We start from the raw sequence: 17925 nt of genomic DNA, 5'->3' as shown, positions 1-17925 counted from the left end.
AGAATCAAAACACTGGATAGGTATGACTGGTAAAGTGTCCACATAAGATTAGGATTGTAGTTATGTTGATGGTGTAACCACATTGGATTAAGACTTTATTGTGTTGGTTTAGTTGTCTAAATAAAGTAGATTTTATTTTTAGTTGTCATCTTTAGCATTTTGGCATGCCTGTGTGAGTTGGAATAAGAGTCATTGGTTGACTGTTACTCTGTTAGTTGTCTTTTGGTTACCTATATATAAACTTAATGAGGAAGTCTAAACTGAAGGGAGCTCTTGCAAAAAAGAGGTGAAAGGGCTCTCCTATTGGCCACATATCACCATCATGCATTAATAGAGGCTGAAAAGTCAAACATGATGATGCTGTGCAGCCAATGGGGGAGCCTTTCACCTCTTTTTTGCAAGGGCTCCCTTCAGTTTAGACTTCCCTCAAACTTAATATACATTGTGTAGATTTTTCTTGAAATGGTGGAATTTTATTGAAAATCTAGGGCCACAGCCTAGACAGTTATGACACAGAGAAATTGAAAAAGATCGAAACACTACAAGGACATCAATGGTCAAGGAGGTGAGTGGTCGAAAATCTCCAACACCGGTGTAGTCACTCCAACGTTGCATTGCTTACTTTAGAAAAAGTGAAGTTCTAATTTTATTAAGAGGGCAGATAGTAAAACGGAAATCCGTCGTTAATAATAATTAAAAAAAAAAGATTGGCCCTTTACAGAGCATAAAGAAACAAGAAAGAGAGCACGAACCCCCACCAAAGACAAAAAAATCATGTGTTAAAATGATCACCTTTTCTTCATGTGTGAAAACTCCGCTTGTGTTTTTCATAGCCTGTCCCAAGCCAGATTAAAGAAGAGGGTTGGCGTCGGGTTGGCAACAAGCCGTAAACTTTGCCACTCTTCTATGAAATGAATCCTATTATCAATTTGAGCCGGATAGATTCTTTCACCTTCTTCATGAAAATTTTCTAAATGATTCATTAGCCAACCTCAACTAGTTTGGTGCAAAGGCTTAGTTGAGTTGAGTTGACTATGTTTGTTTGGGAAGTGTTTTCCTGTTCTTAATAAGAAAAGAAAGGAGTTCTTCTCTTTCATAATTTTCTTCTTCTGTATCCAACTAGTTGTCTTCTTCTTCTCGGTGTTTGCTTTGAGTGCTTAATTGTAAGTTCTTACTGCATCAAATGGTTCTTTGACCTCCTTCTTGAAAATTTTCTAAAGGATTCATTAGCCGACCCCAACTAGTTTGGGACAAAGGCTTAGTTGAGCTGAGTTGACTATGTTTGTTTAAGAAGTGTTTTCATTTTATTAATAAGAAAAGAAAGGAGTTCTTCTCTTTTATAATTTTTCTGCTTCTGTATCCAACTCGTTATCTTCTTCTTCTTGGTGTTTGCTTTGAGTGCTTACTTGTAATTTCGATAATTTCGGTCGAAATTTTTGGATAAGATAAAATTTCTTTTTATTGATTTCATTAGATTTTGTTTGAAATTTCGATTTCGTTGAGGACCGAAACACATTCCGAAATTGAAATTAAAAACCTTTGGGCTCAGCACATATGAGCGAAAAACACTAAGCCTAAGGGAACAAAACGCTCAATATTTTGTGAATTACATGATTAGTTTATTTGGAAGGGGTCTGTTGGGCTCTTTTTGAGTGTTTTTGCCAATTTTTCTTGTGAACTTCCTGCCATGATTCCTCAAGTTTTGGAGTCTCTTCTTCACTACTATCCTCCTGCTCGACTGGAGTCAAGTGGACTTGGTTACATTCATCCGCCCAGGATACATTCTTTTTTAGAGTTTCTTTGAGACTCTGTGTTTGTCTGATCATCCTCCTTTTCTGAGGAGGATTCTAATGAGGAAACCTCTTCAGAGTCGGATTAGTCCTTTATCTAGTGTCCTCTTCACTGTCGTCATCACCCATCTTTGCATCTAAGCCCTGATTATCATTGTCTTGGATGGCTTCTAAGTCTAGGTCTTTGATCTCCAACATACTGTCGTGTGTTGCACATAAGATTATGATTAAGAAATTTCAAATATGAGAGGCAGATAATAATATGTGAATTTGATCACATGATTGAGCACATGAGAAGCTTTTCCACACCAAGGTTTTAAATTTCGGTTTCGGAATGCGTTTCGGTCCTCACCGAAACCAAAATTTTAGCCGAAATTACAAAATTTCGTTCGAAATCAATTTGGATAATACTTTATCCCTTAAAAAATTTCGTTAAAATTATAGTTATTTCAGCTGAAATTTCGGGATAATATTAGATAATAAATAAATAACAGATTTTTAGGAGATATCCCGAAATTTCAGGGAAAACGAAATTTCAATCGAAATTTTATAACGTTATGATTTCATCCAATTTCGATTTCGGCCTCGACCCGAAACTCAAAATTTCGGTCCATAATTTTGGATTTCGGTAGAAATTTAAAACCTTGGTCCACACTATGCTAATGTGATTCGGATCCTTTATTAATCTTTTACGTCGTTGCTCGTTTTCCTCAATCTTTCATCTGCAAGCCAATCAGCACAAGATTATCCCAATTGGATTAGTGTGATTTCAAGGCTACCAATTGAAGGGTCTCTAGATCATGCAAATGTCATTCCCGGGGGACCTTTACCAGGCTTCCCATGCACTTCGACAATGTTTGTTTTGGATTTTGAGAACCGATCGTGAGTCCACGTAAATTTGAGTCCAATATTCAGTTTTTGGACTCAAAATCCAAAACAAACAGGGCCTTATCGTATCACGATGAAAAGTTTTTAATCGGGTGATTACATGTAATTGTGGGAGAGGGTGTTTTCGTCTATTTTGCTAGCCTTTCCGTATGCCGGCCTTCATATCTGAAATACAAATATCCACAGGGTGGGGCCCACCGTAGAAACGTGCGTCGCTTTTCAGCGACAGCTGTCCTCATCCAAAAACCTGCTACCAAGCTCATAAATGTACGGACGGCACGATATTCGGGATCTTGACCGTTCATTGCCAGAACCCGTACGGTACGTCAGCCATCTATCAATCACCGCGTCGATCAAATCCCGCCTGGGGCTCCACAACTGCCACGTCACGGGGTATATTAAAAATCAAAAGAAGAGATGAACTCGAGTCGGCATTCGGTAGCTCCTGCCACGTGGAAGAAGGCATGCTTGCGTGGAAGGTCTATTGCCAGCGTGGCATCCGGCTTGCATTTCAGCCGGATGGAATGGCACGATTTCGGTAATTTGAGCCAAAATTTCAGCCCAAGAAAACGACATTTTCAGAGCTCCTATTGCATTTCGGCTAAAATTTCGGTTTCGGTGAGGAACGCAATTAAACCCAAATTGAAATTCAAATCCTTGGTTGCAACCATGGGTTTAAAATTTCCGTTTCGGTACCGTTTTCGGACCCCTTAAATTTCAAAATTTCGACCAATTTCGGTCGAAATTTGGAAAAAATTAAAAGCTTATTTAATTCAATTTGAAATTTCGGCCGAAATTTTGTGACATTTCTTTTTTTTCGTAAAAAAAAATTGCATTTTCTTGAAATTTCAAACCGAAATTCTCGAAATTCCGAAAAGCCGAAATTCAAAATTTCGCCAAATTTCGGTTTCGGTCCCCACCGAAATCCAAAATTTTGGATGGGATTTCGGTCGAAATTTAAAACCATGGTTGCAACTTGCAACTCACCTTTTTTGAAAAGTTTATGAAAATGATATATGCCGAGATTCGAAATTTTGGATTGGATTTCGGTCGAAATTTAAAACCTTGGTTGCAACTTGCAACTCACGTTTTGTGAAAAAATTATGGAAATGATATTTGCCCTCCCATCTTTTAATAATGGCACACCCCACACTTAGGTAAACACTCTTTGTATTGAATGTTTCCATTTTTCGGTAATTTCACCTCCTCCCGCCCTGCCCGCTTGCAGTACTTGCGCACCCCCTTATAATGTGATTTGACATAAAGTTGCCCACTTTTCACGTCAAATCAAGTTAGCAGGAGGTGTGCAAGTAATGCAGGGGGTGATAATATCATCAAGTTAGCAGGAGGTGTGCACGTACTGCGGGGGGTGATAATATCATCTCCCTGAATAAAAGTTGGGAAATGATATTTACGCCCCTTTTATCACGAGGGACACTCATTTGCCCGTGTACTTTGCAATCAAAGCCTCTGAATTTTTCTGACATAGAGTACATGAGCCCCCTTTTTGCCATTGATACACTGACGCTGGGTGTCCCCGGTGATGAAAAGGGGCGTAAATATCACTTCCATAAAAGTGTAAAATGATGGGCGGAGAATCATTAATAAAGCAAAGGAGTGCGAATATCAATTCCCGAATTTTATTTCACGTTTTGTTTTCTCTGGTTGGTGGGCTGGGGATCGAACTTGCGACGGCAAGGTTGAGGTACAAAGCCTCGACAATAAATTTTATTGGAAGTTATTACATTCTACGGTCCAAAACATACACGAAATAATTTTTTCATTCTGTGGTCCAAAACATATTTTTAATTCTAGAATAGAATTCAGTGCCTTTGTAACCTTACCTTGGCTTCACATGTCCTTGGGAAAGACTCTTTAGATGTACATATATTCAAGACAACCAAACAAGTATTCAAACAAGTATGGGAGGTGAATGAATAATGAGTACACATGCAGTTGGTCACCTCTTCAAGGACATGGTTACTTACTATCTATCCATTCAAGATAAAATTATCCAAGCAATGTAACCCATCTCTGGAACAACTTATCCAAGGATTTATATCCTGGGAAGAACAGGCCCATTGGAATCCATTTCTTTTGCATAAGTAGCATCTAGAGATTAAGAGTAGGATTTTTTTTAGGGAAATGATATCAGCACAACCATGTTTTGATAATTGCACTGACTCATCTTGTCTTTTATTATTTAAGGAGCTGGTAAGTGTTATTACGGTTCCCAAAAAGCTCTTATAACCCAATAAAGAAGGACTTTACAAGCTGCATGCGTTTGTGCCATTATTAAAGCCTTGTTGTGCTTCTTTCATTTCCCTTTTTTTTAGGGGAATGATAAATCGACTCCCCAAAATGATAAATTAACTCCCCATGTGTCTTTCTCTCTCCTCTAGGTTAGAGAGAGAAAGAGGAGAGAGATAGACACATGGGGAGTCGATTTATCCATTTGGGGAGTCGATTTATCACTGCCCTTTTTTTTATCATAATATTATTCTTAGTTAGAATTTAATGTTAACTAGAAAAATTAGAGAACAAAAAAAGTGATTCTCTAAGGCTCAGTTTGGATTCCAAAACAACATTTCTGACAGAAAATATTGGGAAGTGATATTTACGCCCCTTTTCATCACCAAAAAGGGGGCTCATGTACTTTATGTCAGAAAAATCCAGAGGCTTTGATTGCAAACTACACTGGCAAATGGGTGTCCCACTGTCCCTGGTGATAAAAGGGGCTAAATATCATTTCCCAAAATATTTTATCGATAACTTTTTTTCACGGTTTAGACGTAGTCAGGTACATGATATGATTATGGTTAATTTGGTGGGATACAATAATAAATTAAGGGTCCCACTGTTAAAAGTTACATAGTGTTGTTGAAGTTGTCAATTTTAGTGCCTTAGAGAAAAAGGGAAATGATTTTAACACAAACATATTTTGATACATGCCCTCATGTTTCTTGTCTTTTATATTTAAAGAGCTGAAAAAGGGTTTTTACTGTCCCCAAAAAGCACTTAACAATTAAATGCTAAAAGACAAGATACGTACGCGCATGCATCAAAACATAATTGTGCTGAAGAAAAATTGTAAAAAGAAGGTAAAAACACTAAATTCCAAATATCATATGTGGCAAGACTGTCAAGATTCTGTTTTCCCATTTTCCTTTTTTTATTTATTTATTGAAATAGGGTATCCCCACGCTCCCCACCCCAATTTTTAGAGCGGGACTATTCCCTAAGTATAAACCACTTGCATCGAGTAAGCCTGGGGAATTTGAATTCACGTCAATGGGAAGCATACCCACGGCTTTAAGCCAAAGAGCCACACCCGTAGGGGGTTTTTTGTTCGTTTTTATACTAGCTAACAAAGGATAAATTGTATTGCAATACCTCGTAATAAAAAGTAAACCATTTAATATTAAATAGAAAACCTTTCTTAACTTCATGGTGAATTACCATTTACGACCCGATGGGTTCAACCCGGAAAAAAAAGAAAAAAAAAAAGAAAAAAAAGTCCGGTCGGGTTCGGGCAACCCAACACTTTTTAAGATTTTTTTTTTTTTTTTTTTTTGTAAGCTTAAAAACTCAGGTTACTTTTTCTGAGGGTGGTGAATAAGATAGCATTTTTCTCTTTATGGTTACCCATACAATGAAGTAGGGGCATAAAAGAAAGCTTAGAGATTTTTTTTTAACCGGGAGTGTGATAAAAATTCATAGATTACTAAATACACACACCTTCTTTATTATAAAGAATAAAAATGTCACATAAGATGAAAGCCTTGGAGAGAACCCATGACTAGCTGTTGACGGTCAACTTCTCAAAAGCGGGATTTGGACCCTCCATGTCCACATGCATTCACATGTTTCACGTCAAATGCATGGATGTTCTTTAATAAATGTAGCCAACATGTTCCCTAAATTATTATGTAATCTAAATGGCGTTTGATATCTTTGAAGGTTGGACCTTACGGGTGTCCTTAGCATTTCCATTTTGATATGGATCATATTTGTGTGATTTTTGAAGGTTCGATCTTATGAATCTATGAATATGTAGTTTAACATAATTCTAAAACATTTTTATGATCTTTATTAAAAAATTTAAAGCATATTCGTTTATTTTGATGTATTTATTTTTGAACAAAAATCTTTTTCGATCATTGAGTAGCATAGACTTGTAGCCAACTGAAAGGTGTTAAAGTATACAAGATTAAATAACGCCATCTCCAAAACCTTAAGCTTTTTTTGGAGTAATCGGTTGTTCCACAAGGAATCAAAGCAATTGCCCAGGGTTTAAAACTCATTGATATAAAAAATCCACATTTAATGGCCAACCCAAAAGAGGTGGCCACTGGCCGCCACATGTGACATGTGGAGGCCAATCCTAAAAAGAGGGGCCACACGTGAGGGAGAGTGTTAAAAGTACAAAAGATTAAATAAGGCCATCACCAAAAGCTTAAGCATTTGGAGAGTAATTAGTTTTTTCTCACCTTGGGTACAATAATAAGTTTTAGGTCGCATAGAATGATGATCCTTTGAAGAGAAATCCTTAATGGGTTTTGACCAATGAGGACGCCCTTTCTCGTTCTTTTTGCAAGGGCTCCTGTGAGTCTAGCTGGGACTTTTGTAAGGAATGCTAGACTCACAGGAGCCCTTGCAAAAAAACAACGAAAGGGCACCCCCGTTGGTAAAAACCCATTTATGATAGTTATGATCGTGAGTTTCTGCGCCATCCTTAATTGGTTTTGACCAATGAGGACACCCTTTCCTGTTCTTTTTGCAAGGGCTTCTGTGAGTCTAGCCGGGGCTTTTGTTATTCCTTGATGTCCATTTAAACCTCCACAAACCAAAGGATTAAAAGTTCACTCTATGTGAGCCATGTTTGAGAGTCGGGCTGTATCTACAGGCAGGTCCAACAAATGAAGGGTTTAGATCATTGGTTATTGTGGACCCTGCCGTACAATAGTACTGTACGGACCACACTATAGGAATCATGAAAGTATAGTTTATACAAGGATATATGAAAGTATAATACTTTAGATAAAAGAAAAATATACAAAAAAGAAAGGCATCAATAATTTTCAGTGTTGTTGAGTTCGACGAGTTTGCCGTCGGAAAATCGACCGTTCCTCTCAAACCGTTCAACGCCATCGAGAAAATCCTCATCATCGATCATCAGTGCATCAAAATCTCAATCATTTCAAGAAAGCATGGCAAAAGAGCTTTGATAAATAACATGACTAGATCCATTTGAAGATGGAACTATCGCGGCCCTTGGCGATGACATGCGAAATGATTACTAATCGGAAGACAAAGAGAACAAGAAAAGGAGGGAGACAGAAAAAGACTTTTGAAAAGTGCGCAAGATCTGGTTTTTCACCAATTGGTTTGCAATCTCCTACCTTGAGGACAAGGTTGATTTCAAGGCGGGTGGATTGTTATGTGCCTAAATGGGACCCACTTGTGGTGGAATAAATAACAATAGATTTTATTAATTGGTAGGATTTGCTTTGTGGTTGTTTGGAATGTGTAGGAGACTTTGAGATAAGGATTATCTAGATTAGGGATTTTCTATAAATAACATGTACGCAGCTTTTTTGAAGGAATGAAGAAATTTTTTACAGAAAGTGTGTCTTTGTGCACAAAGGAGGATTGATCCTTCCCTCGAACTGGATCAAGATGTCGATCTTCCCTCTAAGATCAACCATGTTTCGAACCGATTCAGATCCGTAAGACACATCCTTTTGATCTATAGACCTTTCAGATCCATTGAAACCCCCAATAAAAAGAGGTGAAATCTGTAGTTTTTGGAAATATCATTTCCCATAAAATATAAGCTTTGTGATCTCATCTGAGAAGTCTTTAATATCGTTTCTTATCCGTATTTAGTCAATAGAAAAATTGAAGAAAGAAAAAATTAAAAAATGTTTAAATTTTGAACGTTGATTAAGTCTTTGTTGCCATCTTATTCTTTTTTTCTTTTCATTCAAAGCTTATTTAGCAACAAAAAAATAATAATAAGGGAGGTATTTTGAAATACCTCTATCGCTGTTGTGTTGAGATTTCTTGGGATACCAATTCTCGAAACTACGACCTGATTATAAAGTCTAAGACCTTTTTACTAACAAGGAAGCCAAGAGGTTGGTTTATAGTAGCCTCGAGCAAATTAAAAATAAAATACACAAATCTAGCCATATATAGCATAACTTCTATTCTAATTGGACGAGGACAATAGTAACAAAATAATAATAAAAAGTGAGGTATTTTGAAATACCTCTCGCATTGTTGTGTTGAGATTTATCGGGATACCAATCCTCGAAACTACGACCTGAGGGCATAAAGTCTAAGACCTTTTACCACCAAGGCAACCAAGAGGTTGGTGTTATAGTAGCCTCGAGCAAATTAAAAATAAAATACACAAATCTAGCCATATATAGCATAACTTCTATTCTAATTGGACGAGGACAATGGCTCAATGTCATATCTTACATGAAAAACTGAATTTTGATCTATGGTTATGGATCTTTCTAATATTACCATCCCTGTGCCAGACTATTTTGATCAACAGTTCAGAACTAATCAAGTGTTGGGTCCCATTGTCGATGGGCCATAGGCAAATATTTATTACGAGAATCACAACATGATATTATTCCCCTCAACCAAAATGGCAATACACGTGATTTGTTCTTCAACCAAAATGGCAATCAACCCAAATGGGATTTGTTCATACATACATTAGATTACTAAATGGGTTGTCAGAAAAGATTCCCTATATATATTGGATTGCTAAATGAGCTGAGAGAAGAGTTTTCCCATATTAGTAATCTTACAGCATGTTGATTGTTGATTGACTGAGGATTTCATATTTGTTGATTGCCCCTGTAAATTTGTATCCTAAATTAATGAGATTGCCATTGACGCAATCAATTTTATATGTTTTGCATATAAATATATCTCTCCCAACCCTCACGGCATAGTGGAGTTTTTCACAATAAACATTATTTTACATGGTATCAGAGCCACTCGCCTCGTGGCCTCTTCTTCCTTCTCTTACGCTGCAATTCGCCCTTGTAGAAGTCCGTGTTCTTGGCTCATTTTCTTGTTCATTCAATTGTTTGTCTCCGTCACTCTCATGGTTGCTAATTCGTCCGTCTCTGATGCCAACCGTCACCCTTCCACTTCTAGTGAGTACACGTCCGGTCTCACCAATGTCACTATTTCTGGAACCTTCACACCCATTGATCCATCTTCTCCATTTCACCTGCATTCTTCAGATAATGCAGGTACAATACTAGTCTCAACACCCTTGAATGGTGATAACTGTCCCACTTGGCGTCGTGCCATGAGAATGGCAAACTATGCAAAAAAATAAAATGGGGTTTGTCGATGGTTCTAGTGAGAATCTTCCACCTTAAGTGTTCTACAACCACTATTCAACAAGGAAAACAGTTCTTGGCTGCATGCTACATGACCCTATGAGATGGGGCTTGTTAAAGATTTTTCAAAATCAAGTGTTTTTGGTCAAAACAATTTTTGGAAAATATTTTCTTTAAGTGTGTTTTGGAAAAAGAAAAACTTTTCTTTGGAAATAGTTGCTTTTTGCAAGAGAAAGAGAATAGTGTAATGTAGTTGAAAAGATAGTCCCAAATCGGATGAGAGAAAAGAAAGAGAAGGGCTTATAAAGCACTACACTTTTCTATTACTTGTTTGATTGCACCATTGGGTTGAACCCATGGTTGGACCCGCGGGACGGTGCAACGCACCGTTCCCGCACGCGCACGTGCACGCGCACACGCACGCGCGGCGTGGGCAATGGGCTATAGGGCGCATAGTAGCGCTTTTTTAGGCGCACTTCGCACGCCGCACGCCGCATCGTAGCGAGGAGCGATTGGAGCCTTTAATTTTTCCAGATCTGATCTGGACCGTTGGATCTAGACGATTGTGGATCGGTCTAGTGGGTGGGCCGAATAGTTCAAAGGCCCATCAAGCCCAAGCCCAGTGTCGAATAGTTCGATTGGGTTGGGCTTTGATTCGAGCACAACGGTCGGCCCAGCGGGCCCAGTGCTCCAACGGTCAGTGGGTGCGATCCATTGGGTTGTGTCCCTTCCCAACGGTCAAGGATCTAAGGGGTGCGATCTGTACCATAGATGGATCATCTAACGGTTAGATGGGAGGACGGGAATTTAAATATCCCAACAGACTCTCTAGGATTGATCTGGTTCGTTGAATCGCGTATGGGCGCGATCTAACGGCCAGAATTCAAACCGATCTGGAAAGACTCTATACAGGGGTGCTTTTCACACTGAAAAGACATCAGAGGCTCTATAAAAGTTGCAGAACCCAACCATTTCAAAGTACAATCGAATTTACCCATTTCTGGATAAATTCTTAAGACTTCTAGTGCATTATACTCTCTTTCTTGCTCCCACCAAAATTCGTTTTACTAAACTATTTTCTTATTGTTTATCTAATTACTGTTATACTGCAGTAACAGAAATTAGACTGATTCTCTCAGGCTTGTAAGATTCTAAGGGCATTTCGGATTTGACTCCGCTTGTGCATAGCGTCGTCAAATTAGTAGGACATTCCTACTGGCTTCATTGTATCTTGGAGGCAGTTCGCGGATCCCCTTTGCACACTTCTAGTGGGGGCGAAATCTGTCTTAAGGAAAGCGATTTCGCGCCTTGAAGCAAACTGGTTACTGCTTTTTCTTTCCAACAGATACATAATTATTTCTCTAACAATCTTAAGACAGATTTATCTTTGCTTCAATGGCGTTGTACTCAATCCGTCAAATGTCCCAAGACTTTGTCAAACTTGAGCGATTTGACAAAGGGAATTTCAAGCGATGGCAGAAGAAGTTGCACTTCATCCTTACGTCGCTCAAAGTAGTTCGAGTTCTCACATCCCCAAGGCCGACAACAGTTGAAAATGAGACATTAGCGCAGGCTCGTGCAAGAATGAAATGGGAACAAGATGATTACATCTGCAAAGGGCACATCCTCAATGCTATGTCGGATACTTTGTTCGACATATATCAGGGAATGGGATCGGCAAGTGAGATTTGGAACGCACCTGAAGCGAAGTACATGGCGGAGGATGCTAGCAGCAAAAAATTCTCTGTGAGTCGTTTCCTGAATTATCACATGGTAGATGATAGACCTGTTATTGATCAACTGCATGAAATCCAACACATGGTGAGTCAAATTCATTTGCAAGGCATTTTACTTGATGATTCCTTTATAATTCCGTCGATTATTGACAAACTTCCGCCAAGTTGGAAAGAATTTAGAAAAAGTCTTAAACACAAGAAAGAGGAGATTTCTCTTGATGACTTAGCTCTATGCCTCAGGATTGAGGAAGAGTCAAGGATTAGAGATCATAAAGATGATCATGAGAATTCTTCCTCTAAGATACACTTGGTGGAAAATGTCAATAAACCAAACCAACAAGGGAAAGGCAATCGGAAGAGAAATAAACACCCTGACAAGAAGAATAATAAGAATAAGAAAAGGAATGGTGCTTGTTTCAATTGTGGCAAACCAGGCCACTACAAGAGTGAATGTCGACTTCTTAAAGATAAGAAGTCAGGAACACCAACAGACAACAACAAGTTTGTGGCCATGATTTCAGAAGCAAATATTCTTGAAGATGGCAATGATTGGTGGATTGACTCGGGTGCGACGAGGCATGTCTGCAAAGACAGGAATCTGTTTTCGACCTATGAAACGGTTGAAGATGGTGTGGTACCCTGATCCCGCGAGAGGGGTGTGGGGCGCGAGCCGCCGCTCTCTCTCTCTTGGTCTCTCGTACCCACGCGATTGGCGTGTGCATTTTAATGTTGATTTGAATTAATCTTTCCTGTGAACTTGGGATCACTAAGGCAATCCGAATTCCACACGAAAGAGACTGACAGAGTCGCCACCTAGATGTGGGATCTAGGACCCGTAATTAACCAGAAATCTAGACTCGCTACCTGGTTACGAGAATGGAAGGTATGGGGAGTTATCCGCCACATGCACCATTCCTGCCCGATAATCGGTCTTCGATTCCAAAAGCTAATTCTTTTAAATTTATTTTAAATGGCTCATTCAACTCTATGTTAATGTGCGAACTAAGTGACATGCATCCTATGATCTAATTTTAATGTGAATCCTAGATGTGTATCTTGATTTATTAATTTGTCTGGATTCATTCTAAGTGAAAGTTCTCCTAGAATTCTAATTTCATGGAAAATCCTAAGTGATTTGATTAAGCATTTACAAGAAAATTAATATACAAAACACCACAATTTATTTGTGGTGCCGACTCGCGGGTGGTATGCCATCAGACATCCAAGCTGCCTACGTACCCAAGCCTTACTGGGATCAGAGTCGACGTAGTTCGGTGCACCTAAGCTAAGCTACTTATGCCTAACTCAACTAGGACACCGACCTAGACGGGATTGACTGTTTCAACAGTTTTAGGAGAAGTTATTTAATTCAAGTTGAGGATTTTATTATCTTAGGATTTCATCTAAGATGCTATATGATTCTCATCTAAATGCAAATGGTCCCTTAGACTAATGCAGGTTTGCCTACATCCTAGTTTACTAGGCTTGTCCTAGGGAAAGATTGGGTGACTAGTGTAACTAGACCTATGGCACGGTTGCTATACATAGCAAACGTCCGTGATGAGGCTGGACTCCCTAAAACCTAAGACTCCCTAAAACTTAGGACACGACACGACACCGGTGTTCCTAAATTGGGCTCTAAGGGTCCTTACGACGGAAACCATAATCCAATGGTTCCGAGAGACACGAGATGAATCGAGATGATGAATAGTGTGAGGGAATGGGAAAGATAGAGAAAGGTGCGACTGAACTTGGGAGTGCCAAATTGCCTACGTACCCCGTGATGGGGATCAAGCCACACGTAGTTCCACTGGGGAGGTTACTTGGATTTTGGAAAACAGAATTGGTATTTGGATCAGGAATCGGGTTTGTATTTGAGCATTGGACTTGAGATTCAGAAACATTGATTTAGCAATGGGATTTTGGAATTGGGAATTTGCATCAAAGAATTGAGCATATAGGAATCATCAAGGGTTTGAATTTTGGGAATTCAAAATGGGCGGGCTTATGAGATTCGGCCAAATGGATTCAGACATGCGACTCAGATTGTGTTGGGATATGACTTGGTTAGGCAAAAGGGAGGAAGTTCTATTAGGTGTAAACGGGCATTAGTAGAATAGGGGAATGACTCGGTTGTGACATGGAAGGCCGCCACTTGGTCGAATGCGACTCGGTTGCATTGGGATGGGTTGATTAAGGAATTGGATTGAGTCAACTAAGGGGAGAGTCCAATCGGTTAAAGAGGTTGAGCATACTCGACTAGAGAGTTGGGTCAACTCGACTAGGGAGGTTGGCTAGAGTTGACTCAGTTGAGCTGGGTTGGGATCCCACTTGGTTGGATTGTATTGGGGCGATTTGACTTAAGCTGCAGGTGGCCTGGCTGGGTTAGATTTAATGTAACCAGATTTATGGATAAATGGTGTGCCTCAGTGAGTGGACAAAGGTATGGCTTGGGTTGATGTGACTCGGTTATAGGGTTTAAGGCTTATGGGCATGGGGTTTAGTGAGTTGGGTCTAAGTTAGGAGCAAACCCGAGACTAGCCATGGTCTAACCAGGAGGAAGCAGGGTACAAACCAGGGTGCGGACCAGGGTGCACCAGGGTGCGAACCAGCAGGGAACCAGGGTGCGAACCAGCAGGGGAACCAGGGTGCAACCAGCAGGGAACCTGGGTGCAACCAGCAGCGAACCTGGGTGCAACCAGGGTCTAACCAGAGTGCGAACCAGCAGGGAACCAGGGTGCGAACCAGTATCGAACCTGGGTGCAACCAGCAACGAACCTGGGTGCAACCAGGGTCTAACCAGAGGCTAACCAGGGGGAACCAGGGTGTGAACCAGGGTACGAACCAGAGTACAACCAGGGGCTGGCCAGGGTGCGAACCAGGGTGCGAATTAGTAGGGAACCAGAGTGCGAACCAGCAGGGAACCAGGGTGCGAACCAGCAGGGAACCAGGGTGCAACCAGTATCGAACCTGGGTGCAACCAGCAGCGAACCTGGGTGCAACCAGGAGCTAACCAGAGGCTAACCAGGGGGAACCAGGGTGTGAACCATTAGGGAAAAATAAAAATGAAGATCAGATGGGTTAAGAGAAGAGGGAAACATGTATAACTTCAAAGTCTACCATCAAGAAGAATATGAGTAAAGATTGATCCTAGATGCTTCCTAACATGGTTTTTCTTTTAAAGTAAAAGATATGCATGAAAACAGACCCTACATAAAATTGAAATAAATGCCTACCTCTTTGAAAACCCACTTTGTGTTTGATTTTTCTTTGATGTTAATTCCTTGAAGATGATTCCTTGCTTGATAATGACCGCTTTTGATATATATCACCCAACGTATAAAATCACCCGATCCGGCAAGGATGGCCGAACCCTTGAAGAGATGAGGGAGAGGGATGAATTTTCTAAGAGAGGGGTTCTTTTTCTTCTCCTCTTGGATGGTGGGATGAGAGGGTATTTATAGGAGAATGGGATAGGAGGTTAGGTGAGGTTAGGTGGTTTTGGATGGTTAGGATGAGAGGATGAGGTTAGGTAAGGTTAGGTGGGGTTAGGTAAGGTTAGGTGAGGTTAGGTGAGGTTAGGTGAGGTTTGGATGGTTAGGATGAGAGGAGAGGTTAGGTGAGGTTAGGTGAGGTTTGGATGGTTAGGATGAGAGGAGAGGTTAGGTGGTTTTGGATGGTTAGACCCAGGTCAAGATCTGCCATTGATCTAACGATTTACGGAAATCGGGTCTCGGAATGGAATCAGGGTCCGGGCTATGAAGTGACCCTAGCTTATTTTGTCCCGATTGATGATCCGTAAAGTCAGATCAAGATATTAATGACCTAAAACATATAAATCAATGATAGAGGGGGTTCTCACATGGATTTAACACACTAATTTATTTGTTGATTAAAACAAAACAAAATGGGGTGTCTACAGATGCCCCTCTTTGGTAGAGATGACGTAGTCATTGAATACCAAAGTTAAAAATGACAGAACCATTTTGCGTAGCTTTAATCGACAAATGACTCTCTAGACACAACGCACCTTAACATAATACAAAACCTTAGATGAAACCCTAGAACTTGAATAATAAAAAAAACTCGATGCGGCGCCGTTCACAAACGGGCAATTAGAGAATGAGATATCATTTTCGAATGGATTCTGAAGGGAAAGGACAAAGATCGCTCTCAAACAGTTTTTAGAAGGAGATGAGACGCCGCTCACAAGCGGGTTCAACGAGGATAAGAAGCATTCCCAAATGGACTTGGATAATGAGGCACCGTTCACAAACGGCCTCAAGGAGGATAGAAAACCATTCACAGATGGACTCGAGAAATGAGGCACCGTTCACAAACGGGCTCAAGGAGAAGACAAGACCATTCACAAATGGACTCGAGAAATGAGGCACCGTTCACAAACGGGCTCAAGGAGAAGACAAGACCATTCACAAATGGACTCGAGAAATGAGGCACCGTTCACAAACGGGCTCAAGGAGGACGATACCATTCACAAATGGATTCGAGAAAAGAGGCACCATTCACAAACGGACTCAAGGATAAGACAAGACCATTCACAAATGGACTCGAGAAATGGGGCACCATTTACAAACGGGCTCAAGGAGAAGACGAGACCATTCACAAATGGACTCGAGAAATGAGGCACCGTTCACAAACGGGCTCAAGGAGAAGACGAGACCATTCACAAATGGATTCGAGAAATGAGGCACCGTTCACAAACGGGTTCAAGGAGAAGACGAGACCATTCACAAATGGACTCGAGAAATGAGGCACCTTTCACAAGAGGGCTCAAAGAGGACATGAGACCATTCACAAATGGACTCAGAGAATGAGAAACCTGTTCACAAACGGGTTCAAGGAGAAGACGAGACCATTCACAAATGGACTCGAGAAATGATGCACCTTTCACAAAAGGGCTCAAAGAGGACATGAGATTTTTCATGAACTTGAATTTGACGTAAGATTGGATTTGTTTGAATCGGGGATTGGATTTGATGAATTTTTTTTATTTTTGAGAAATGAGGTACCGTCCGCAAACGGGCTCAAGGAAAAGACGAGACCATTCACAAATGGATTCGAGAAATGAGGCACCGTTCACAAACGGGCTCAAGGAGGACGATACCATTCACAAATGGATTCGAGAAAAGAGGCACCATTCACAAACGGGCTCAAGGATAAGACAAGACCATTCACAAATGGACTCGAGAAATGAGGCACCATTCACAAACGGGCTCAAGGAGAAGACGAGACCATTCACAAATGGACTCGAGAAATGAGGCACCGTTCACAAACGGGCTCAAGGAGAAGACGAGACCATTCACAAATGGACTCGAGAAATGAGGCACCATTCACAAACGGGCTTAAGGAGGACATGAGACCATTCACAAATGGACTCAGAAAATGAGGCACCGTTCACAAACGGGCTCAAGGAGAAGACGAGATCATTCCCAAATGGCCTCGAGAAAAGAGGCACCGTTCACAAACGGGCTCAAAGAGGACATGAGACCATTCACAAATGGACTCAGAGAATGAGACACCGTTCACAAACGGGTTCAAGGAGAAGACGAGACCATTCACAAATGGACTCGAGAAATGAGGCCCCGTTCACAAACGGGCTCGAAGAATTTAGAAATTTTTTATGAACTTGAATTTGACGTAGGATTGGATTTTTTTTTTTTTTTAATTAAGGATTTGGATTTGATAAATTTTTTTATTTTTGGAAAATGAGGTACCTTCCGCAAACGGGCTCAAGGAGAAGATGAGACCATTCACAAATGGCCTCGAGAAAAGATGCACCATTCACAAACGGGCTCAAAGAGGACAAGAGATCATTCACAAATGGACTCAGAGAATGAGAAACCTGTTCACAAACGGGTTCAAGGAGAAGACGAGACCATTCACAAATGGACTCGAGAAATGAGGCACCTTTCACAAAAGGGCTCAAAGAGGACATGAGATTTTTCATGAACTTGAATTTGACGTAAGATTGGATTTGTTTGAATCGAGGATTGGATTTGATGAATTTTTTATTTTTGGGAAATGAGGTACCGTCCGCAAACGGGCTCAAGGAGAAGACGAGACCATTCACAAATGGCCTCGAGAAAAGAGGCACCGTTCACAAACGGGCTCGAA

Source organism: Tasmannia lanceolata, unplaced genomic scaffold, assembly GCF_043159265.1.
Source record: "Tasmannia lanceolata isolate RefF3 unplaced genomic scaffold, GAP_Taslan_0.1 ptg000003l, whole genome shotgun sequence".
In the NCBI taxonomy this organism is placed as follows: Eukaryota; Viridiplantae; Streptophyta; class Magnoliopsida; order Canellales; family Winteraceae; genus Tasmannia; species Tasmannia lanceolata.
Note: the sequence above shows the minus strand (reverse complement) of the source record.